The sequence below is a fragment of the Osmia lignaria genome, chromosome 12 (genome assembly GCF_051020975.1).
Source record: "Osmia lignaria lignaria isolate PbOS001 chromosome 12, iyOsmLign1, whole genome shotgun sequence".
Classification (NCBI taxonomy): domain Eukaryota; kingdom Metazoa; phylum Arthropoda; class Insecta; order Hymenoptera; family Megachilidae; genus Osmia; species Osmia lignaria.
Window position 1 is genome coordinate 8,916,021 of NC_135043.1, and position 24,721 is coordinate 8,940,741.

The 24,721-nt window shown below is 44.2% G+C and overlaps 1 long non-coding RNA gene across 8 annotated transcripts in view; it reads left to right on the forward strand.

Moving 5' to 3' along the window:
* LOC117603092 (uncharacterized) overlaps positions 1–24,721 on the forward strand; it is an 86,491-nt gene that overhangs the window by 16,476 nt on the left and 45,294 nt on the right. For all 8 annotated transcript variants that reach the window (XR_013063198.1, XR_004581136.2, XR_004581138.2 and 5 more), the window contains exon 3: positions 19,086–19,123. This is a non-coding gene — a long non-coding RNA (uncharacterized LOC117603092). The remainder of the gene's footprint in view (positions 1–19,085; positions 19,124–24,721) is intronic.

The following is a 24,721-nucleotide window of genomic DNA, read 5'->3' on the forward strand; positions in this document are numbered from 1 at the left end:
CATCATCTTCCGTCTTCCAACTCGTTCGGTTCTGCTCGACTACTCGCGATCTCGCCACCCCTTTTCGAAACGGTGCGGCGCGGTGTGTCCCTCCTCGTCGGGTAGCGATCACCTGCTGAAACGACCAAACGACGCGGAAAGAGTGTTTCCCTTTGCTTTGGGTAGACACTCGTAGCGATTCCACGAGTGGTCACTCGTCGGGCGCCGAATTCCACGCCTTGCCGATTGTTCGACATCAAAGGTAGACCGGGGAACACTTAACGCCTCGGCTGAGAAGCTTGTAACCGAGTGACTGGAAGGAATCGACTAGGGTGTCCTCTCTTCTCGATCCTTACCATCAATAAGAATCGGTATCGTGAATTTTCAACGCGTCCCCGATCGAGGATGACGGGATATTCTTCTTTTGAGCGTGCTTGATTAAAGGAGGTGTCGAAGGATTCTTCGAGTTTCAATTATCGCCCGGTTCTTCTCGTTTGCGGAATACACCCGGCGAAGCTTGCTTAAACGTGTACGGGACGCATCGAATATTAAATCCCTCGAGAATTCTCGCTTTTTTTTCCCTCTCTCTCTCCTCGGGTTTTGTCGCAACCCCGTTTTATTCGCGCTCTCGTCGGTTACAATTTGCTGGAAAGTCGTTTGCCGCGCCAATTTGTATTCGACCAACGCATTCGCGTTTTCCGCTAACGTTCCGTTGCTAGGAGACGAACCGGACCGCGGTCTGCAATTGAAATTAATTTGGCTGACTTTTTGCACCGGCAACAATGGCTCGCCCACCGGCAGATCTTCTTTTCACCACCTCGCGAAAATTTCGCTAGACTCGTCTCGACTACGCATGCTTGTTTCAAAAATAATTCATTGACGGAATAATGTGTTCATTTGTGTTAATGAATATTTATATAGCGAGAAATATTTTATTTTTACTAAAATTAGTGGGGTTGTAGGAAAAAGTACTTGAATTCTTATTATCTATTATTAGATTTATTACCTACATTCTTTTACATGAACCCTTGAACACCCTTCGTATATTGGAAAAATAATTTTTGAAGGAAGAATTGAAAATTGAGAAGATGAAAATAATATGAAATAGAAAATTAAATTTTAATTATGGCTCTCTTCATGGCAAACCTTTGTAACTTTCTCGCTGACGTGTGTATTAATTCCGTGAAATAAATAAATGAAATAGAAGTATAATGCGATTAAGGTGACAATTCGACGGTTATTCCCGTCACCTTTCGGTGGAACAACGATTTTCGCAGTTCATCGAGGGGTGAATGAATATTTTCGCTATGATGGTCGAGGGCCTCTCTCCGATCGCGGCCTGTTTGGTTTGTAGTAATAAAATTTGTGACGGTTTCCGTCGCTCATATGCATAATCGACGGGAATCGCTTTTACCGTGGCCGGTTGCGTTAACGACGCTTGACGACGCGTAAAATCAGGGGTGATAATTTGGAATTAACCGAATTAGTATGTTACGGCTTTGTAATTGCGTTACAACGGGATCGGTGATGTGCGCTTGCGCTCGTGAAAACTCGATAAAAGAAAGTGTTTGTGAACTCGGCCGGCCGGATTGTCGCATTCGGAAACGCGGCTTTACGCGGTCGCTTCGTTGTGGCCGCCGTTGTAAATTTAATTATCTCATTAACCCGCTTTTCGTTCGATCAACGTTTTATTTTGCACGGCGATTCGAAACCGTTTCGATTCGACGATGCGTGGATGCTACGAGCCACCAATGGGACTTTCGTGGAACTTAAATATCCGTCGTGGTAATCGAGTTTCCGGGACAACTTGTACGGCGATCTGCGAATCTCCGGTTCAGAACCCTTAACGAGAGTTTGAGAAATGTTACATCCGTCCAGGTCAATCGAGGGTGAACCGTTTCATCTTAAACAGATGTCGATCTCTAACACCAAACTTGTAATCCTTAGTTTCTCTGAATCTCCGACTGATTCAAACCTTTCCATGAAGTATTAATATCGAAGCAAATTCTTTTTTTCGAACTAGAATTTTCTATATTTAAATATAAAATAAATTATAATATCATGGAAAGGGAGAAAGTGCATCGATTGATTAGCGAAAATCGAGGTGACAATGTCAATGTCGAGCGGGAAGTTCGACAGTGACCCCAAATATGAGTATAAAGGTTCATTGAATGGCGAACGGCCTTGTACTGATCGCAATTTCTGATATCAAAATACATCGATTTACACCTCTATTGTTCTTCGACGCGAAATGTATCATAAAACAGCGGTGCAAGTGAATACGTATAACGCATCCCTTGTTTTGAGTCATTCAACAGCTCGAATGGGTTAATGGTTCCCTGGAAAATGTGACCCTATCCGGGAGATCACTGTAACAGTTTATGTTTCATAACGTATGATGATAAATTAATCCTGAAATTAAAGCTCAATTCCTAGAACGATTAAATATTTCCAGGAATTGGACGAATTTCGTTTCGCTGCAGATGTTGAAGAATAATCTGGATTATGTCAGAAAAACTTTCGATATAATTTCACAGAAATTATCAATTGAAATAAATGCAATTATGTTAGTTTTTCATACGTTTGATTTCTGCAAAATTTCATCGATATTTAAATATCATAAAAATTTTCAAATAATTATGTTAGAATCACTGAGAATTTAACGAGTCTCATTTGTTTATAAAACAAAAGCAGTAAATCTTGCGAAATTTGTACGATAGACAATGTAGAAGTTTATTTCGAAGTTATGCAGCTAGCAAGGAACCTTGACAACTTCCTGTCTGGCTGTGTTTAATTAATAGCCGCGACTCGATGGAAAAGAGGCGAAACACAGGAAGCGAAAAGGGACCGTGACTCCGCAGGACAGGCTGAATTCTCAACGAGGTGGGGCGCTTACATCACGATTGCCGATCGGCTTCGTGAACGGAACGCGAATCTACGATGGCGTGTAAGCCAGTCGAATCGTTGGAGAACGAAGGCGAGCCAATGCACGCTGAATGATCGTCGAGAATGGCGACTCGACAATGGACGATCGGCGCGTTCTTCCGGAGCGATCGCCGTTTTCCGCGTCGTTGTACGCCCATTGCCACGAACGGGGCCGGATCTTCGCTCTCTGGGCCCCCATAGACGCAATTGGACCTCCGGAGTCGTTTCGTGTTGCCCGCCAATCGCGACTTTCGAAACGTCGGAATAAAGAATCCGGATAATTGCACCGGTGCTTGCACGCGATCCGCTTCGTAGCCTGTCCTTTACGAGATGGTTGCCGGAACATCGATTTTATTTCCATGCCTATAGTCAGATTCCTATCGTATTGTCGGGTACTTGAAGAGACATTATTTCAGATGATCGAATGCATGAAGAGGTAGAGGTAGATCGGTAACTTCAGAAGTAGTTTAATTGATGATTGCTTTGGGTCCCCGAATGGCGGACCATGGAGAGAGCCTCAATTTTAATCTAATCCCGCATTTCATATGATTTTCATTTCCTAAATTTTACACCATTATATTAACAAATGAATTTTTATTAATTAGAAAAGTAGATGATATAAATTTTGTATGTCCAAGAATTGTGTCACTGTTTTCCATTCAATCGTCCCACGCGATAAATGGTGGAACTAGAGTGCTTAGATCACGATATAATGAATGTCGTATGAAGATTACGTCCGTGGATGGAGAAGCTATTTACGTAGACGCGGAGGGTGTGTTTAGGTGGTAGGGTGAGGAGAATCGCGTCAGTACGAGGGGAATAGAATTACTTACACAAGTAACCGAGATTACGTGACGCGTGTGTCATGTGGCCGCAGCCATATGAGTCGTCAGTGTCGGGACACGTGAAGATGACTCTCTATCCGTTGTCTTTATCGTTCGATTAAAAGCCCGTCATCTCTGAACTGCAGCTACTTCCTGAAGAAGATTAACATTTTCCTAGAACAAATTCTCGTTACAGTTTAACCATCGTACAACGGATGGTACGATTGTCTCGTGTACGACGGATGCTGCCTCAAACATAACTTATTAACAAGGAAATTTTATTAAATATGTTAGATTTGATGGAAAATTTATATTTCTTGTATAATTGTGAAATTATCAAAATTATCATTTATAAAAAATTATCAAATTTTTCGAAGCACCGAAATCTTGTTGAAAAGATTATCGAATGGCAAGAGTATCATCGAAACGAGTGCCTTTTAAAATTCAACTTCAGTTTAATTGATACAAAATAGTCAGTCAGGGCCAAATCGGATGAATATGGTGGACGTTGACATACTATAATGCCTTTAGACGTCGAAAAAATTCAATTGCTTGTTCCGATTTTCGTTCAAGTTCAAGTGCCATTTTTCCACCGATATCAATAAAATACTGTTGCTTTGACGCAGTTATTATTGACAGAATCAACACGGACATATTCATCGTATTCGTCACAAGACGATTTACAATAGACGGTCACGTTGAAACTTGGATAGGCTACAAAGCAGTCTGCTATTTTTTCTCCAAGTTGTTTAAAATGTTATTTGAAACGAAATTCAAAAAGACGTATGTAGGTGTTCGAAAAAAAAAGCTTCAAGAAGGGTATCGCGACGAAGCGCGGTTCTTGCGAGATACCATAGCTATCGTCCGGCAATATATCCGGTTCCTGCCGAAGAAACGTGGTCCGGAAGATAATACGTTATCGCGTCCTCGCACTGGACTCTCACAGTCAGTTGCCGGTCGCGTAACGACAGAAGACGATGACGAGGTGGCCGTCGAGGCTGAATCGCGCGTTACGCGACAAAGGGAAGGGGGTAGATAATTAAAGAGGGAGAATAATCCTGAATCAGCGTCATCGAGCGAGACGAAACGTATCCTCCTCGTCGTGCTCGCCGAGCGGATGCACATTGTGAGCTGTTCTTGCGTGTCCTCTTGTCACCGTGTTTAAAGACAATCCCAGCTAGCGTCGAGACGCGTCGGGGATGAAAGGACGACGTCGACGTCGATGTCGTTGCGATCTATCGGCCTAGTCAGCTCCCTTCTCTATTCTTCTTTCTCTTCGGCAACTGTTGAATAGATCCTCGGCTGGTGGTCGACAAGATGCTCGATCGAAAAAGCTGTCCCGTTCGTTTGCTCAGAATATTTCGATATCGATCCCCCTGCATTTTCTATCATCCCCCCGATGCAACAATAAAGTCTGTAATTTCACTTGAAGAGGAAAGGAAGGATAAAGCGGAAAAGCAAGAAGGCAAGGAAGAATAATGGAGGGAAAAAAAGAGAGTAGAGACGTCTGAAAGCTGTCCTGATCGATCGGGCTCGAACAAAACGACGCTCCGATTGGCCGGCAAAAGTCTTGGGATGCCGAAGGTAAGAACTGCCGTACGAAAGGGTTGAGAAAGAAAAGAGAAACGACCGAGGGAATAAGCGAAGGAATTTTCGAAAGGGAGGCAATGACTGCATTCGAACGGTAGCAGGAGGAAGAGAGGAGCGATCGGGCCGGCTCGTCTCATGACTCGCGGTATAAAACAATATTGATTGGTCGTACAATGCGGGTGGGATCATGGGGTGGATCGGCCGAGGGGGTGGAGGGTGGTCCACGGTGCATTGTGCTCGCTGCGTCCGGTCAAACTTTTCATCGTCCCTCGCAGCTGTCTCTCTCATCTCTTTTCTCCTCTCCTTTATTTTTCTGTCCGCGCGCGCAACCACCTCTCTCTCCCTTTCTCCTTGCCCTTTCGTTCTCCCTTCGCCGTTCTAGTTTTCTCTTCTTCCTCGATTCAGCCCCCCCTCGATAATTATTGCAGACTGTCTCGGTTTCGTTGGTCTCCCGATTCTTCCCGATGGATGAACCGTTGCACGGCTACCAACTTTTCCTACCCCCTATCGCGCTACCCCGTTCGACGAATTCGCGAAGGTGACAAAGAGAATTCTTCGTTACGTTTCGTTACGAAAAATCTTCCCGCTATTCGAGCGTAGATGATCGTTTTCCATTCTGTCCGCCAGACACAGAGATTATTTGTCGCACGGGCATCGGTTCAGGGTAAAAAAGCAATTTTTCGTCGAAACGGAGTATTACACAAGTTTGGTAATATTTAAAGCTGCCGGGTCGTTCATTCTGTCAAACGGTATACCGGAAACTTTGAGAACTAATATCACCGTGGAGCGGCTGACAAAGGCTCGCTCGACAACACCACGCATACGATCCTCCTTCCATCGACACACCTACACCTCCGCATTTTATAGATGCTCGCGCAAACACACGCGTTGTGTACACTTGGATTACTCGCAATTACGCTCCGTAGATCAGATGACTCCGTCTCGGCGAGCGCTTTTATTGCGGCTTTATTAAACGACGATGGCCGATCGCGTCGACCGTGGATCTCGTAGACGCAAAGTCTGGAGGCGACGAACAAACGGAAACGGATAAGCTGAACGACCATATGATTCGAATATTGTTCGAATAATAATGAAGAAGAAATATAGGTTGATTCGATGAAAATGTTGGTATTTTAAAAGGGAGAATTAGACGACTTTTACCTGGTCATATTTTCTAGTACACCTTACACAGGGATGAAGATAAGAGTAGCTGGTACGCGAGTAGCCGGAGAAAGGTTGAAAAAGAGGTAGGAGGGTATCCGTCGAATCGCGAGCTTCGAGGAACTCACTTTGTAAAACCGTAAAACCTAAACCGCACCTACTTCTGGTACTCCGTTGCAACGGAAATACGCTTTCAACGGAGAACGTCCAAGTATCGTGTAGCTACACGATAACTCTGGCCAAGCCGCGATACTTCTCCGACCGGTACACGGAGTGGACTCGAAGGGTACACAAAACGAGAGAAACCGTTTTTATGACTCGCGATTGCTTCGCGCTTGCCGGGACCCACGTATGAGAGAAAAGTCAGGAGGTATCAGAAGGTGATGCACTCCGGAGTGCATACCGGAAAAAGTCGAAACTCGAGAAACTCCGTTGGAACATGTAATGATACACGTGTGTTATGGTCAACTTCCCTCCTTCAGACCGAGGCCTTGTTACTCCGCGGCTATCGTACAAGTGCTCGTCGGAATTTCCGAATATTCAAACTAACTTCGACGAACGTGCGTCGAGAAACAGGGCTGCTCGTTTTCTTTTACGTACGAACGTAGGCGGATCACGTGAATTGCTTTTGATGTTACGAGTTAGCGAGTTTTCGATGCTTTTCTAGGTAACCAGCTTATAATTTCATTCAACTCTCAGCTTTGGTTATATTTTACGTAGAAATTTTATTGTGGTAATTTAACATTTTATTAGAAGTATGATAGGTAGGTAGAATATTGGAAATAACATTGGAAAAATAATAGCAAAATCTCATATTATCGGCTGTAAAATTTTACACAGAGCAAATCAAAGCTTTCTGATCGAGCAGGAATTCGTTTCCCCTAGCAAGAGCCGCGGAAATGACAATCGAACCTCGTCTTTCTGGCTGCCCCATCGAAACAGTTAACGTAGCCGGAGGGAAACGAAGAACGAATGGTCATTCGATCCGTGTTGAGATTGTTTCGGGAACGGTTCGACGTTTAGGAAGAAGGGTGGACATTCTTGGGCGCCGCGTGCAGTTCGGTAATTTATTTCTTGCCGGATCCTCCTGACCACAGGATGCCTGACGAGGGTGGCGCCTAGCTTCGTTTTGCCCAACTATTTCGGAATCAATTAAACTATCGAGGCGACCAAGTGTGCGATTGAATCGTTAATTAGCAGCTGCCCTAGGTATTTTACCGGTCCCTTTCGCAAATTACGCAAACAACCGACACCGTTCTGCCCTTTATTTATACTTGCCACTTCTTCGGCATTCCTCGTCGATCTGAACATTCCTGTTATTCAATTATATTAAATTCTTCTCCTATTTTCTTTCCACTCATAACAATTAAGTAAAGAAAATATAAAAGCTCCAGATACCATAAAAATTCATTGTTACGCGATACCATCATTGCCCACAGAATTATGCAAAATGAAGATTAAGGGTGCGTTCTCAGTTTCAGACAGAATAGAAATATTCACAACAAACATTTCTGCGTTTAAATAGAAAAAAGAAAGAAACGAATGCGTATCAGAGAAATTAAAACTAATTCCACCCCGTACTTGTTCTTACAAAGCGCGGCCCACGGTGGTGGATGTAAATTATTCGTGATTTCCCCGGAGCGTTCGATCGCGAATTATGCCTGCACCGAAAGACGCGCAAGATTGTTAAGAATTACACAATGCCGCGCGACAAATGAAGCGTTTCAGAAAAAAAAAAGAAAAAAAAAACGCACGGTCCATCCCTATCGTGCAGGAGAACCAGATAGAACGAGAAAGAGAGTAGACCGCGACGTGAAAAAAGAGAAAGAGAGAGAGACAGTCCAGTGTGTTCCGCGAGCCTCGGAGCTCCATCAAGCCCTTCGAAGGGTTATGAATAAGGGATGAAGTTTCCTGCGTAGCGACGCACGTACGCCGCCGCGCCGGTGTCCACGCATTCATATGAACTCGGCCGAGTTTTAAGCTCGATTGTATGCCGGTAAACGAATAAATGTGCAAATTTGACAAACCAGCCCCACTCTCTGTCTCTCCATCTTCCTCTCTTTATCCATTGGAAAACGAACGCGCGTACAAGCACCGCTGTCAGCGACGATTGTACGCGAGAGAAAATATAAAAAAAAAACAGAGAATGGTCGGAGTGGCAGCGAGAAAAAGATGGCATTATGCGTGCACCACCCTCCCGTCCATATTTCCGCGGAATTTTCTGGACACGTCTAGGACACGCGAAGGGTGGGTACGAGAGGACGGGCAGAGGAGAAAAATCCAAACGCGTTCTCCTGGAGTAGGTAGACGCGTGCGTATGCGTGAACCGTGTTGACGCACGGATCGGCCCTGATGGGCGCACGTTGGGCGTTCCTACGCGCCGCGGGTTCGTGAATAAAAATAATTAACGGAAAATATATACGAACGTCGAAGCGGCGATTGATTTACGGGAAAGCGCGAAGGTACGAGGCGGGTCCGGTAATTTCGCAAAAACCGCGTATCTGCGGGCTCGGCCTCGATTTTTGTTTTTACCCCGGCCAACCAGATCCACTGTGCCCCTCTCGTCGCAACCCCCGTTTTTCTCGCCCTCTCGCTCGCTCTTCCTACATCCCCATTTCTTTCTCACTCTGTTTCGCCGCGCGTATGCGATCGCTACGAGTGTTCAAGCTTGTACAAATTTACGTTTTGCAGATGTGTATGAAGTTTTTTTTTTTTTTTTTTTTTTTTTTTTTTTGATTTTACCCATCGCTCTCTCAAATCGACCGAACTCCACGGTCCATGATACTCGTTGCCACGGATATTACAGATAATTAAGCAATGGTTTTTTGCATGTGATCAAATACACTCGCTGCCGAAGCGAAGATACTTCTGCACGGACAATCGTGTTTTTTTTTTTTTTTTTTTATATATATATATATATATATATATATATCATTGAGAGGGTTTTGTTTTTTCGTTCGGTCGGCTGGGTTTTTTATCGTGCCTCGATAGAACGGACTTTCATCGTTTCCTCTGATAAAAATCAATTTTCTTTTTGATGATTGTTTAACGATCCGAGTGTATGCTTTATTGTCCTTCTTTTTTAGGAACAAGAATCAATTGTTTCTGATTGTTAAGTCATTTTCTAAAATACTTGGAAAAAGTATTCTATTATTTTTGGACAAAGGTAAAATAATCAAACGCACCCCTTTCAGACACTCCCTTTCAAAATAAAAATTACTTTAATACTTGGAATTACCATGACTTTTTAAACATAAACCTTCAATTAACCCTTTGCGAAGAGAGAAAGCACCGAATTAATTTGTACACCTAAGAAATTGAAAATCCTCGATTATTTGCAACTCGAAAATAGTACTGCGAACATTAAGATCGAAGAATGGCGACGGTCGAACCAGGTGTACGAACTTGAAAGTAGTGGAAGGCAGATGGTAGTCACCCCTTGGTAATAACTCGTGCGGTTTACCTGGGGTGGCGAGGTTACCCTTAAGAGACGTTCGCGATCCCGATTCTAAGTAGACCCGTAATTTAAGTAATCTTTACTGTAATCCGACAGAGCTATCAACCCTTCCAACGAAAACTCGTCGAACTTTCTATCCCGCGTGTATCGTCCCTTTAAAAACGAGTCTCGCTAATTAACCGCTCCTCTCCTAATATAATATCACGATTGTTCCACGACCGCGAACTCGGGCACGGTCAGCAAACACCGAGAAGAATAAACACACAGCCGCGTCCCGCTGTTTCTCTTTCTTCCAAGATAATAACTTTTTTAATTAAAGGAACTAACAGAGGGATGAAAAAAAGTAAGAAAGAAAGAAAAAAGGAAGAAGAAAAACATTGAAACGAGTAGGTGGCGACAGGGGCCGTTTCGCGTGACGTAAAGTTAGCACGGTTGCACTTTGCATTATCTTATCCTCGAGAGGGTGAGGCCGTTTACAAAGCAACGGGCGCGCGAAGCGGAGGCGATTTAACGCCCTGAACGACTTTCTCACCCCAACGCGTGGGAGGGGAGGGGGTGGGAAACGAAGCACGAGGCTAGAGAGAGTGCCTAAGAACCCCGAGCGTGGCGTGGCTCGAGAAGGACACCCTGATAGAGCCGAGGCCCCGGCCGAAGAGGGACAGAAGACGAGTCTTGTAGACATAGGGCTAGGGTGCTTAGTTCGCCCGGCGTGAAAAGCGGAGAAAAGCGCAAGAGAGCTTTTTCTCTCGGGCTCTGAAGTAAGTGGCTGCATCGTACATAGCACGTATGTCCACAGGTGTCCGCGGACAATGACTCGTGTCCCTGTTGTACGTCTGCACACGCATACCCCGTGGATAGAACCATTGGATCCCTGTTGTGTGGGTGCGACATGTATTCGCGTTCTCGGGACGGTTGGCTGTGTGCACGCGCGTACGCGGATCCTTCGAAGGGGTTGGTCTACCGGGAGAAGTCTCTTAATTTCCGTGCTTCGGGACAAAGGGGGAAAAAAACGAGCGGCCGAGAAAAGAGCCGAAGGTAGAGAAGGGCCGTTTCGTCTCTCTTTTCTCCATATCTCCTTCTCTTATACACTGTTTCCGCTGCCCTTCGTTCCCTGACGCTGCTGCTGCTTCTTCCTCCTCCTCCACCTTCTTTCCCTTAACTCTCTGCTCTCCGATGGTAAATAGAGAGAAACAACCGGCGACAACACGGCGAGGGTGAGCCACGACTCGATACGCGTATATATACACGCAAACATTCGCTTAGCAGACGGAGATCCTTTGACTCTGTCTCCTAACAGGTTCGTTCGCAGCGGCGGTGAAGCAGCCGCGGGATCGCGGTGACTTTAATTCCACGATTGTTTGTTCCGACTTCCCTCAGAAGTTAACTGAAGTGGCACAGAAGTTTTACCGCGTCATACGTGCCATTATATCTTCGGCTCGCATCCGCGATCCTGCGTTTCGAGAAACGAATCGGGCTCGGTTAACCGGCGAACTTCTTTTCACGTGATACGTAGCCGTGCGCGTCCTAGGATTCTCTCGATCAGGGGGAAGTGTACAGAAAGAACCTAACCAAGATTTTTTACGTTTCATGTAGGATTTAAGGGGTTGGGTTAATTTCAGATTTTTTTTAGAGAAATAATGAAGTTTTATTTCTAAAAGAAAGAGCTGAAAAATTGATTAAGAGAATACCAATAACGAAAATTCTATTGAAATGATCGAATCGTTTCCAAACGTTTACTCCTCGGATTCGGATCAACCCCAAACTGGAACTTAGGGAGAAGACGTATTTAAGAAAGATATCAAGGGTCCCGGAGTTCTCGAATTAAATCCATTATCCTGGCGTTATTGTCTCCGCGGTTAGGGCAATTTCGACATCTGCCGAATGGCAGCTGAGAAAGAACAGCATCATCTCAAATTACCCCGTCGTTTCCTCTATCTCTCCTGCGGCTTCTCGCTCCCCCCGCCCCCGCGGGCTCGAAACCGCGTGTAATGTCCGCCTGTCGCTAATCCTGAAAATCCTGAAAAAGGTTCATCATCTGCTTGTAGGTGGCTGTCTGTCTACGACGACTGCATAATACCGCTCGTCTCCTGTTTACCGCGTTTTGTGGCCAAACAGAATCGACGATCTCCTCCACTTTTCCTGCTGCTTCTTTCCTCTCTGCCCCCCTTTTTTTTAAAACCCCCTCTTAGTTGCACCCCCGCAGCCGTGCGCAGCAAACGAACGAAAGGCCGTCCTTTATCTCCGCGGTTTGCCGCACCTATTGTCGCTGTGCGCCCGACCGACACGCCGGGTCTTCTGCATATTTTGAATATATACGAAAGGACCCCGGTGCCTCCTTTTCGACGTCCTTTTTCTCGAAAACGAGCCTTGATCGAGCGGATCCCCGACGCTCGGCTGCTGCGTCTTCCTGGCCGGAAGGATGCCACCGTATACGTTTCGGGATATTGACGTAACAGTACGACAAGGGGTGTCGTTAAATATTTATCCCGGTCGCAGACACAATGCTCGATCCTCGAGAAAGAGGATCGTGGCGTATAAAGAACAGCAGCCGTTTATACGAAAGTCACGCGCCACTGAAAAGTTGAGATTTGCGTGAAGCAAAGGGGGGGTGATCGGTGTACAGGAAGAGCGATAGGTTCCGGAAATGCCAGGTGACGGGACCTCTTGCAGTCGATCTTGGTAATCGACGAGACGCCGCTACGTGGGCGTAATTTCTTCCGACAGATTCGAGGAATAGGAGAGGGGAATCCTTTGTCGAATTGCAATCGGGACGATTCGAGCTGAACGAAACGCTTTCGAACGTTAAGAATGGAAAATGGATCGAGGCGAAGGGATGTTGGAATTATTTAGGGGTAAATATAGATGAATGGATTCTGAATCGTATGCTCGATTTATTTAGATCGGATCAAGCTAGAAGAAAGGCTGATGGAGGTGTAGAATATTATTTCATTGCGGATTATTTGGTACTTTTGGTAAAATAGAAAAATACAAATTAGTGGCACATTAGGGAAACATTTCGAAAACTCTTGTAAAATTGTAAATTGATGAACCGTGTGTATTTTTCAATTAAGGATTTATCCGTGTAAATACTTTCTGTCAAAATTAATTTGATTACACGATATGAAAACAAAAAATGGATGCTGTAAACCAGAACCAAAAATTGTGAATACAATGGAGTTTTTAATTTTGCCCTTGTAATTAAGATTATTATTTGTAGAATACAGGGTAACTGTATATATTTCTACATATTTCGCCATCCCTATACAAAGATTCCGTATTCGCCCCTATTTCTTCCCACACGTGGAATTGATAACGTGTTGCAACGAGCAAGGGCTATCGTCACGAAGGGTTTTATCTTCGTTTCCACGTAATTTCCTCGTAACGCCAATTTTCCTCGAGACTACTAACCCTTCGTGGCACGTTCGAGCGCCCTCTGGGAAAACAAAGGTGTCACTTCTTCAAAGAGCTCTTCGCTGCTCTGGCTCTTCTTCTATCCATCTCGCTTTAGGGATTCGTTGTCCCGCGTCTTCTCCTCCCTTAAAGATCTCGCTTAACGTTCCATCTTTATCCCACTTAACTCATCTTCGCTCTATCCGTGTCACTCTATAGATTTTATCCCAAGTATTTCAAGATTCTTGGCTCCTGGCCCCCACTAAACTTCAGCCCCTTCTTCACAGTACCAAGAAAGCACTTTATCTCTTGAGGGGTTGCTTCAACAGGTTACAAGACATCGGGCGTTCGGTTTTTCTTAGACCGAGCCACCCCTAAGGAAGATTCATCCCCCTGTCTTTTCACCAGGCTTTCTTATCCTACGGGAAGTGTCTGCTAATTAAAGCTCCCTCCGTGTTGATGTTTTCGGCCTGTTAACCACTGTATGGAGAATAAACTGTCTTCCCTGGTTACTCAACGTGTCGAATACATTTTCCTCCCGACTTGATGACTTTAGGAGAAAATTTTATTTACGAAACATATGCGTGTCTGTCTGTTTTACATAGAAATTATTTTTATTTTTATAATTATATCTTGTTTAGCTAGATTTCATATTCAAGTGTCATTTGTAAAGTGGAGAAAAATTGAACACACAAATGACTAGAGATATTAGAAATTATTTTTATTTAAAAAAATATGATAATTCTTTTTAAAATTAGTTAGAATCATTTATATAAAATTGAAGTAAAAAGGAAAGGAAAAGCACCCTTGTTTATTAATAGCACTCTCCAAACATAAATACATCTTTCTAAAAGATGTCCATTCACTAGAAAAGAGCTTCTCACCCCAAACTCAGTTAAGAAAGTACTTTATCTCGTTTCACGGGGGTGACTCCAACAGGTTACAAGACGCTTGAATCGTCTTCACGGCTGCTACCCCTAAGGAAACACCATCCCTTTACATCTTGGTCGTTTCCTGAGCCCCAAGTAAGTCCACCCTCGGCTGAGTTTTCTTAGCCCCTTCACGGACGAAGAACTTCCCTCAAAGATTTTCCGGGCTACGGGGCGCGGATAAGGAACCTGTTGATGGAAAGAAACAAGCGGCGGGGGATGAAAGAGAGAAAAGAAACGAAACGCGTTTTCTTACGACGATACCAAGGTCTGTCCCACCCCCCTGTAGTACTTTCTCGAGACTACGTCCTGCTATCCACGAAACGCCCTCGAGGGAACAAGATATCAACTTGTTGCTGTCGGGATTGAGCGTGGGCCAAGGATCTACGGAGTCGAGCTTTTTATTTTATTATTTAGAGACGGCACGCGAAACCGATCCCCTTTACTCGTCCCGTTTCTTTTCTCCCTCCGTGGATTAGGAACGCTTTGTTTCCCATTAACCCTCGAATCTTTGCTGATCCAACGTATGATTTTCGGGGTTAAATCTAACACTTTGATTGCCTTTGTGAAAATGGCGATATTTTATGAATAAGTGGTTTATTGAAGTTTATATTCAATTTTTAGTCGAAAATGGCAATGACCATTTTTGTATATTTTGTCATGGAGAATTTACAATTTTTGGATCGATATCCTAAAATGGCCAATTAGAATATTGTTGAAAATATTTAATAGGATTGTTATATAATAGTTACTTAACCCTATAGAACGCAGATATTGATTAAATTGAATAGAGACAAGGTATTGTCAGGATTGAAAGATCCTTGGAACAGTAGAAACATTTCGTGACAAGTGGTTGCTCCTGGTAAACTTCTCACCAGGAATTCCCAGGACATGCATCCATTCGGAAAACACTTGTTGAATATCGAACTAAGATTGCTCGAGCTAAGAAGCCACTTGTTGCTTCGTCCTTCCTGTAAGGAACTTGCAGTCCCGTTTCAGGATACTTAGCCTTAACAGCTGGATCAGTTCCACCCTCTTTTGATCCTCGACTCTTCTTCTTCTTGGTTGAAAACTGATCGAACGTGCGCCAGATTCGATTCGTTCAGAGAAGTTTTCGAAACTTTTGTCCAAATTTTAAAAATAAAATGAAAAAAGAATCGAGACTTTGAATAGCGCAGAGATAAAAGGATTTTGTAATTTTTTATTTCTTTTCATAACAAAAAAGGATTATTCTATTTTTCTATCTATTTTTCTTATCCCGATTCTATCAAATGTCTGAAAGTTAAGATTAATGGAACTTTTATTAATCTTTAGGCGTGTTTCATAACAGATACGTAATTGTAGCTTTGCTAAGGACGCCACTAATCCCTCGGTTCTTCGATTGAAATAATCCATTAGCATTGCAATGATTAGATGAAAGGGGCGTCTCCTGAGACAGGGGCCACGTGTTTCTAGCACTGTTCCAGACACACGTACAAGTTGCACGCACGACACCAGCTTAATCAATCGCACGACCTATCGGACACTAACTTTAGACTGAGCAGATCATTCCTGAAAACGTATATATCTTCGCGATTGTTTTCCATTTGTCATTTCTAAAATGACAATAGCGTCAAATGCAATTAACTCGTTAAAAAGATATCTAACCTTCAGAGCCTAAAGACATATTTATTCCCTTGAAATAACAGCTACATTTTCAATTTATTATTTCAAATGAAATTACTATCGTTACATCGCAAATTATTTAGATGGGCTCGTTCACTCAGATATTTACCGAAACAACAAGTTGCGTGACAGAAAAACATCCAGCTCCTCCTAGAACGAATTAATGAATTTCCAGCGAGTTAACGCATTGAATGACGGAACTTGAAAAGAAAAAATGCAAGCTCACCCCGAGGAGTTGCAACATGATTAGATTCTGCCACGTGCCTATTGTGCCACCCATCGACGTAACGCCCCTTCCTATCCACGTGCACGCGTACGGGTATCATTCATGCGTGTCAGTGTTTCGATCGAGCAAGGACCGTAAGACGCAGAACTGTAATCTTGCAATGCGTCATACAGATGAAAACGATAATTTACAGTTCAATTGCCACGTCAATAATGGATGCAAAGTATTTAGAAAGAGTTAGATTCGTGAAGTACCCGCAATCCCCGCAGCTAATTCCGTATCGAATAGCGAGGTATCGTAACGAGGTTTCGTCGAGGGGCGGTCTTCTAATCGCCTAATCGTCGTGGAACACGATGCAACTACCCTTCGATCATCGCCGACGCGGTTTCGTCACCGAGGGGGAGCATCTGATTGACGATCGCGAAGAAAAGTAAGAACTGACCGAGATTGAAGAGAAAAGGAGTGAGATAGAAAGATCAATCTTAACAGGGCCAGGTTTCCCATCGAGACAAGACTATTTGATTTTCAACCCCATCGTCCCTTTGACGTTCTCGGATACCGTTCGACTCTCTTTCCCTGTCGTTTTATTGAGTTACGCAACGACACGAAGAGAAAGCAGTCGGCCAGGTTCTTTGTCTATCGGGCCATCTGTCACCCCGAAGAGTCGACGTCTCTTGTCAAGAGGGTGTGCACGGACAACGGCGTGGGCGTTTAACGGTTAGACGGCCTACTTGTGTTTGTAAATGGCTGGCCGTTTCTCGTCTGAGCAGACGGTACGCCTGTATATTCCCACGGAACGACGATACGACGTGATACGGATCGTGATAAAAGGGAGATAGCGCGACAAGTAGGAGCAAACCTCTGGGATACGCGTGTATCGGGTATTGATTTTCCTCGTACGGAGTTACGGCAACGAGGTAAGCCGAGACGCGACAAAGTTTATTAATCCTCGGGGCAGCAGCCGCGTCTGCGTAACCCCGGCTATGGCGGTTTTATGGGGATACGAAAGTTTTCATTTCGTTTCGATCGCTGCTGCGAAAGGATTCCCTGTTCGTTTAGTTTCATTTCTATCGGTAATAAAATGACCTTATCTAGGGTCACGCGAAATATTTATTTTCTCACAGAAAATGATCCTGATCCTAGAAATAATTAAATAATTAACCCTTTGGCATAGAGGGTCGATGAGTTCCAGGAGAAATTTTCATTTCGCATATCTTGCTTAATATCCGAAAGACGTTAAAATAATAATTTACAAACTGAAACTCATGCTATTGATATTCATCGATCTCCCGGAATCTTTTGGCAACGCGTCGGTGGGTGTCGTTAATTCACTTAGCTGAAAGTTTCGTCTTAACTGCCGGCTGCCGTATAAATTGGTCAGCCGAAAGGCGCGACACACAGGAACGGAGGAAAGGAACGCGGGAGAAGGACGAACAGGGAACATCTAATACATCATAAACTTGGGAACAAAGAGGAGAGAGGATGTCGTAGCAGCGCCGGAGAATCCGCCAGCTCCGGTATCCTCGGGATGAAACTTTGTCTATTTGTTAAGTCTTGCCAGCCGAAACTGTCTCAGATACTGGCATCGAACTATGCCTCACACCTATGACCTCTTTAGTCTCATCCTTCTTCGTTCTAAATCTCTCTGTATGTATACTCCCCTCTGATTCTTTATTCGAGTGCATCCTTCGTTGGGACGTTGAATAGTCGCCAGGAAGACATTCTGATTCTTGAAATTTCCTGAGAAATTAATGTAAATCGATAAACACGGAGAGTTACTTAGGGAAAAATTAATTAAAAATTATTATAATAAAATTAATACTGAATACTTTTAATATTTGACTACTTATGATAGAAGTGTTTCCTCTAAGGGTTGGTCTACGTTGAGAAACTGAGGGTCAACTCAAGGCTTTTTTAAAATGATGACTTTTTATTTTGAGAGTTTACACCAAGCAGGTTGGGAACAGAAGGAAGAGTGCTATTCATACTGCATTAAGAAAATTACGAAAATTCGGAAACAAAGAATTTTTGGGGGAAAACAGGAAATGAACTTGAGACTATCCAGATGCTATTTTTTCTGTACTCGTTCCAACAAAAGCTATTCTTCTGTATCAAGAATATTTATAAAATCCTTACGTAGAAGCTAATTTTTGGCAAACCTTCAAAATTGACCATTTAATATTTCCATAGAGGGACACGTTTTTCTTTATGCGAAACAACATTTCCCCTTCAAAAGCGTAACAGTTCTAATTGTACAGGGCTATGTAAATTAGTTGCAAAACAGCGCAACTATTTCACAGGCAGGTACCAGTCGCCAACTGAATCCGTACTGGAACGAGAATTCCAAATTAAAAAGTTCACCGTCCAACGTGGTCATCTGCATCTAAATTTTCTCCGGCGCAAGTTCGGCCCGGCTGGTCGCGCCGTTTCAAAAGGATTTTCACCGTGTCCAGAGGGACAACTCGAAAAAAAGGCTGATAAAATTTTTTACCATGCCGATGTATGCGTGATCAGAATTCGCGAAGTTTCGCGCATCTGGTTCGAGGCAAAAGTTCGGAGCGCGACACCCGCACATGACATCGCTGTGTCGGAGGGTGTATCGGTGGCTGCTGGCGAGCTTCGGGGGGGGGAGGGGGTGGTTTCATTGTGACGACAATATCGCCTTGGGCGGCATTGGCGAGGCAGAGATGCAAATTTCGTGGAGGACAACTCTGTACTATACGTTTTCATCTCCTCGAACGATGAATTCGGCAATACTGCAAGGAATCCTACGTAATAGAGTTTAATTCTTTTAAATTTCCCCTGAGATTATTAATTTTTATCTTAAGAATTAGGAGATCATATCTTAAAATTTCAAATACAAATTAGCTTTAAAATTATTAACAAAAAATATTTTATATAATTTAGAAAATAACACGATTGTGATCTTTTCGTTTCAGGGGACAGCATCTTTCACATCGCCACGGCAACGTTCATCGTAAGTACCCAAATTTTTGAAAAATCAATTTTTCAAGTAAAAATACATCTTAACCACTTTTCAAAGAGATCACCTTAAGTATGAATTCTGAAAGACGCGAGAAACTACCCTAACCGCGATATAAATGAAAAAGATAGGGTAACGTAGAATGCGATAAAGCTTATCTGGAAAGAAGAAGAGTAATCGTTGGTTGCATAGGGTCGTCGATTTCTCAGCGTTCTACGCCAATGCGTGCATATACGAGTGCAGGGAACGGGTTGACGGAGGGGGGAGGGAAGGGGTTGACAATGCAGCTGCGACGGGGTGGCAGCTTCGTGGTCGTCGTCGTAGCCGTCGTCGTCGTCGTCGCGGCCGTGCAATGTCAGTGGCGATAGCGGAGACGAAGTAGGAAGAAGGGTGGTTAGACGTGCGGGGAGTGAGCGAGCAGAGGGTAGGCAGGGAGGGTTGGAAACCGGTAAACGGAGGTGGAGACGCTCTAAGGTACATAATCATGCTTGCTGATTCCTTCTCTAATAAAAGTCTCACTGTCAGCCCATCCCCAACGGGTTGTATCTCACCCCCTTCCCTCGGTTCCCGCCTATCCTCCCCTGCCCGTAGATCTCGCAAGTCGGCGCACACGCGTCGCGTAGACAAAAGTGCATGTGTGCCTGGCAGCGTAGTAACTGGGTCCGCGAGATGCACCCTTGCGTGTACACCGAGTTCCCGTGACGGAGATCGGGGCTGAGCCGGTTGTGTAAGAAGACAAAAGTAGCTTGGTATACGGTATCCGGGAAGGGGTAACGAAAATTACGCGTGATACGGGTCAGAAATGCTTGCCGTAGCAGCATCTGAGGTTGCAATTTTTTTCATCTCCCGATATCCACTCGAAGATTTACGCATTCTCGTACATGCATCCGTCCCGTTTCGACTCCGCTCGTTTCTGCTTCTCTTTAGTATTCCCCGCTTTCAACCTGGCCGCGGCTCGTCGATATCGATAAGGACCTATGGCGACGAGCACGCCCGCATCCACTATACAGAGGTAGACGATTCCTTCGAGATCCGTATCCGGAACGATTTGCAAATTAATTTGGCTTTGTCGGTAGACCGTCGACGGTATGCTGATCTTAGTAAACAGCACACTGCACGCTGGATATCCTCTGTTTATGTAATGTTAATAGGTATCCTATGCAGCCACGGATTTACTTGTGTGCACCCGGTGATGCGAATCTGATTTGCTTCTGAGATGTCAGGGAATTAGGATGCATAGAATCGTCACTTAAAGCGATAACGATTTCTAATCTGCTTCGTTTTTTGAGTCTTAAAAATTTCAAATAAACAAGTACGCGAAATTAGAGTTAAAAGAATATAATTTCGAGAAAGCAAGTAGAGTCTAAGCGGTCATCGGAATCAAGGTATCCATTAGCCTCGATACAAAGGAAACACCGGCTCTGCCGGCCGGAAACGTGATCCAAGCGCAGGGAACAGAAGAACGTATGTAAGCATATCAAAAAATAAAGAAGGTCGGAGCGTTGAATGGCGCGGTTATCCTCGGGGTTGTTAAGGCGAGCCAAGGGTAAGGGTACAGTCTCGGTGTCTCAGTGTCGATTTTTAAAGGGCCAAGCGTTCGAGGGTCCTTGGCCCAGACAGGTCTCAAGGTGCATGTCTCTGGTGGATTTAAAAGGCCCTCAAGGTGGTTGTGTGTAGGGAAGGAACCAGATGGCTCGACCTACCCCACCTTGCCTCGTCCTTCTGCTTCTTCCACCCACGTGTCTAGGTGCTCGAGTCGGTCTCGACATGAAAATGGATTTTCTTTCGCCCCCTCCCTTCTTCTCATCCTCTACTTTCTCTCTCTTTCACGTTTTATCTGCCGCTACAGTTTCATTCACGAGACCGTTTCTCTCCCTCATCTTCAGGGGGGCACCCGTTAATAACGTATCTTGATGCGGACGAGAGAAACTCCATCGTTCGACATATGTTCGAAAGTCATTGTGCATCGCACGTGAAAAAGACGATACGGTTGTGTGCTGGCTGGGTCGATCGTGAACATTTTCGATGCGGTTCGTTTTCGAGGTTGTTAAGCTCCCGTTAGAGAGGCGCGTCTCGAAATTGGGGCCGGATATCGTGGAGAGGCCAATCTGTCACGATGAACCGAAGAATCGGCATGCTCGCGAGGGTGGATGAAGAAAAGATAGGGAGAAACACTGTTGGATAGCTTTCGTTTCTTTTCTAGACGAGCCACTTTGTTCGACGGACCGTTGAATCCACGTGATTCCGTGATAAATTGTGAGAGGCACGCGCGATACTCGAGGGCGTAACGGAGTTTCAGGTTGAGAGGCGAGAAACGGTTTTCTCGCCAGATGTTATTAAGAATTTTTGAGAATTCATTTTTTGGCTATTCATCTTCAATTTTCGATATCCAAGTCGGCTGTGAGAGAGTCCCGATTTTAATTCGATTTTGCTCCAAACTCAAGCAATAATAATATTATTAATACAATTAGTATCAAATATAATAATGGAAGAAAACAGCTTGAGCAAACAGAGTATCCCAATTTCGAAGCAGAATACAAATCGAAATTGGCAAACTTTCCAGGTGTAAGGTTTGGAAAAGATACGTTTCGGCACGCGTTCGGGGTAGGAAAGCAAAAGGTACAAGGTTTTACGGTCAGGACATTATGTTTACTACACGAAACGCCCCCGCAACGCCTCGCCGGAAGACCGGATGTCTCGTGCTGAGAATTAACGGGACGGATTTACAAGCGACGACAAATCGCCCCTGTAGTTCTTCTCTTTCAAGGAACGCGTGAAAACGCTCCTCTTTCTCGTTACCGACCACTTTGGAACAGTTTAAGAGGGCTCGGCCACTTGCCAGTAATACCGGACAATGAAAAGCTTGGTCCCGTTTTCGCACCTTTGTACATCTTTATAGTAACCGCTATAATTAGCTAGGATCCTTTCTGGAGCTTGTAAATAGGAAGCATTCCTAAATGTCCCCGTCTCCTTTGTGGCTCGTTAATGGAGCAAGCGGCTAACCGTCCGATTGAATCGAAAAGCACAATAATATCCTTAACAAGCAGCAAATCTTTGTCAAAGGAAGATCCTTCCTTCTCCTTCGAATTTTCACCAATTATTTGCAAGCGAAAGGCAAACAGTTCGTGAATAGAAATCTTTCTTCAGATACACAAGATTAGTTTGCCCATTGAATTCGATTCTTTTAGAAAATAATATATTAGAAGCTGTTGGTTTACGAAGGGGCGCATCCCGATGCGACGACAAATCGATCGAAAGTTCGTCACCTTAATAATCTCTTTCTGTTTTCTCGCCGGCCCGTTCCCCCTTCACGGTGTTCTACACACCGCGCGAGGGAGCAGCCGGGCGTCTGGCCAGACGGAATTTCAATGGGGCACACGGTGGCACCCCACGGCAGTTCCGTCCTCTAATGTGGAAGTAGCTCGTGCTACCTGAGCAGCTGCACGTGTGTGTGCGAGGAAAAGGGGACTCCCTTGACAGAAGTTTTATTTTATTTTGCCTTACCTTATGGGCCGGCGAAGAAGGGGGGAAACGTTAACCAGAGGGTGAAAGAAAGAGGGAGGTAGCAGGGTGTTAGACGAAGAAAGGAAGGAGGCCCCATGGGTAGACGCCGCCAGGTACCCTGTGGGCCTAACGTCATGCTTGAGAGGGGTACCATCTGCCCCCCCTAACGAGTGTGTGACGTCAGGTGTGACGACGTGTGCTACAGGCAAGAAGTGTCTTCTGCTCGGGCCCCCCATTTTTCTACGTACTCTTATTCCTATATGCTTAAGCTCTCGATTTTTGTTTCGACGAAACGAATATTCGTTTCGTGAACTTTGGCACCGCGTTTCGGCGGCCGTCCATTTGCCGCGATTGTGCCGGCCGCAAAAATTGTCTCTTTCAATTTGGCCGGTGTCGGTGTACCTACCTATAAAATATGAAGTTCGGGGCTTCACGGTTAATTGTATTGGCGTCTGAAGGGTCGCCTTTTCAATTCGCGAAATTAATTTCGCGGACTGCGCGCGAGACCGTGTCGCCCTATTGATTGGAAAGTTTACGCTCGCCGCGGATGCCTATCGATCTCCACTTCACGGAACTTCGCTGTCGCGTCTCAAAGCGAAAATGGCGCAAAGCGTTTTGTTTTTTTTTTTTTTTTTCTTTTTTCACGCTACGGATCATTCTTTCCTATAATTAATCATTCCGCGAAACGGACCACGAAGCCGTATCGATATTTTTCACGACCGGTCGCATTGAACGTAACCAAAGCGTTTTCAGGCTGGACGAACGGGTTAAACGGAAATATAAAGTCGCGAACTTTTCGAGGGCCAACAACGAGTCAGAGTCACGTGCACCTTGTGCCCGTTTAACGCTTCGGTTACGCTTCGAACTTTGACGAAGTAGAAAAATGGTAGGGATAATTACCGGTTCCGAATTTCCGGAAGTATAGTTAAATATACCGGCCACTTTCACGACGACTTCCTTCCTTTAGCCTTATCCGTTTGCTGAAAGTTTATTCAAGCAAAGGTTAAACCCTTTTTCATCGTTCTCTATGATATTGCCTTTTGATCGATAATTTTCCTTTGAATTGAATTTTTTTATAATTTTAACCGCTTTTCAGCGATTTCAAGCCCATAATATTTGTAGGGAATGTGAAAGGTGTAAGATTGGAAATTTTTTAATTTTTTCTTTTTCTAGAGAAATAGAATTTTTCTTCGAGCGTTGAAAATGTAAACTGTTTCGATGGAATATTAATTTGTATGAACGCAAACGTTCGATAGATATATTATTGAAACGATTACGGCGTGGCGCGACTCACTTTTATCACAGTAGGCGTATTTCGTATCTTTAACAAGACCGTTAAATTGTTCTTTATCACAGCACGGCACGGCATTATCGTGCTGGGCGGCTTCTGGAGATATATGCACGCACACTTACTTTTTTTTTTCAGCACGCCCAGAAAGGCTGCGCGTGATTTCTACTGTTTACAAAGAACATTCATATTCGAAGAGACGAGGCAGACTTTCCCGCGCGTTGACATCCATTTCAAAGTCGCTGTTCAATCAGCGACAAAAGACTTGGATAAAACGCGACTCCAACCGCGGAAATTCATCGAAATAGAATATTTACCGTGTAACGAAACATTTCCGTGAATTAAGATTACTAAAACAGGAGCCTTTTTTATTCAAAGATCTTGGGTTAATTATCGAATACAAAAATATATTTCTTTTCTTAACTTTTCAATAATATTTAAAATTATGTCCGATACTTTAATTTGAAAAATTCGAAATATCTGTACAGAAAAAGGAAGACTCATTTTTTATTAACTTCCAGAGTTGTTATATTCAGAAAAGTTTCTACGTGAATGGCATTTCATATTTCCGCCATATAACTTCAGTCGATAATCTTTCTTCCCAATACCAGAACTCGATTCAAAGGTCAACGACTTCTCCCTTATCCGAGTGATCGGATAGCAAGCACGCTGTGTACTATCAAAGCAGAATGAAAAATTTGATACGTTACCTGCAGGAACAACTAACATTGAATCGTTCTAAAAGAATCTTCGAAGTAATCCGAGCTGCCGAAATATCATAGCGGGATTCGTAATTTGAA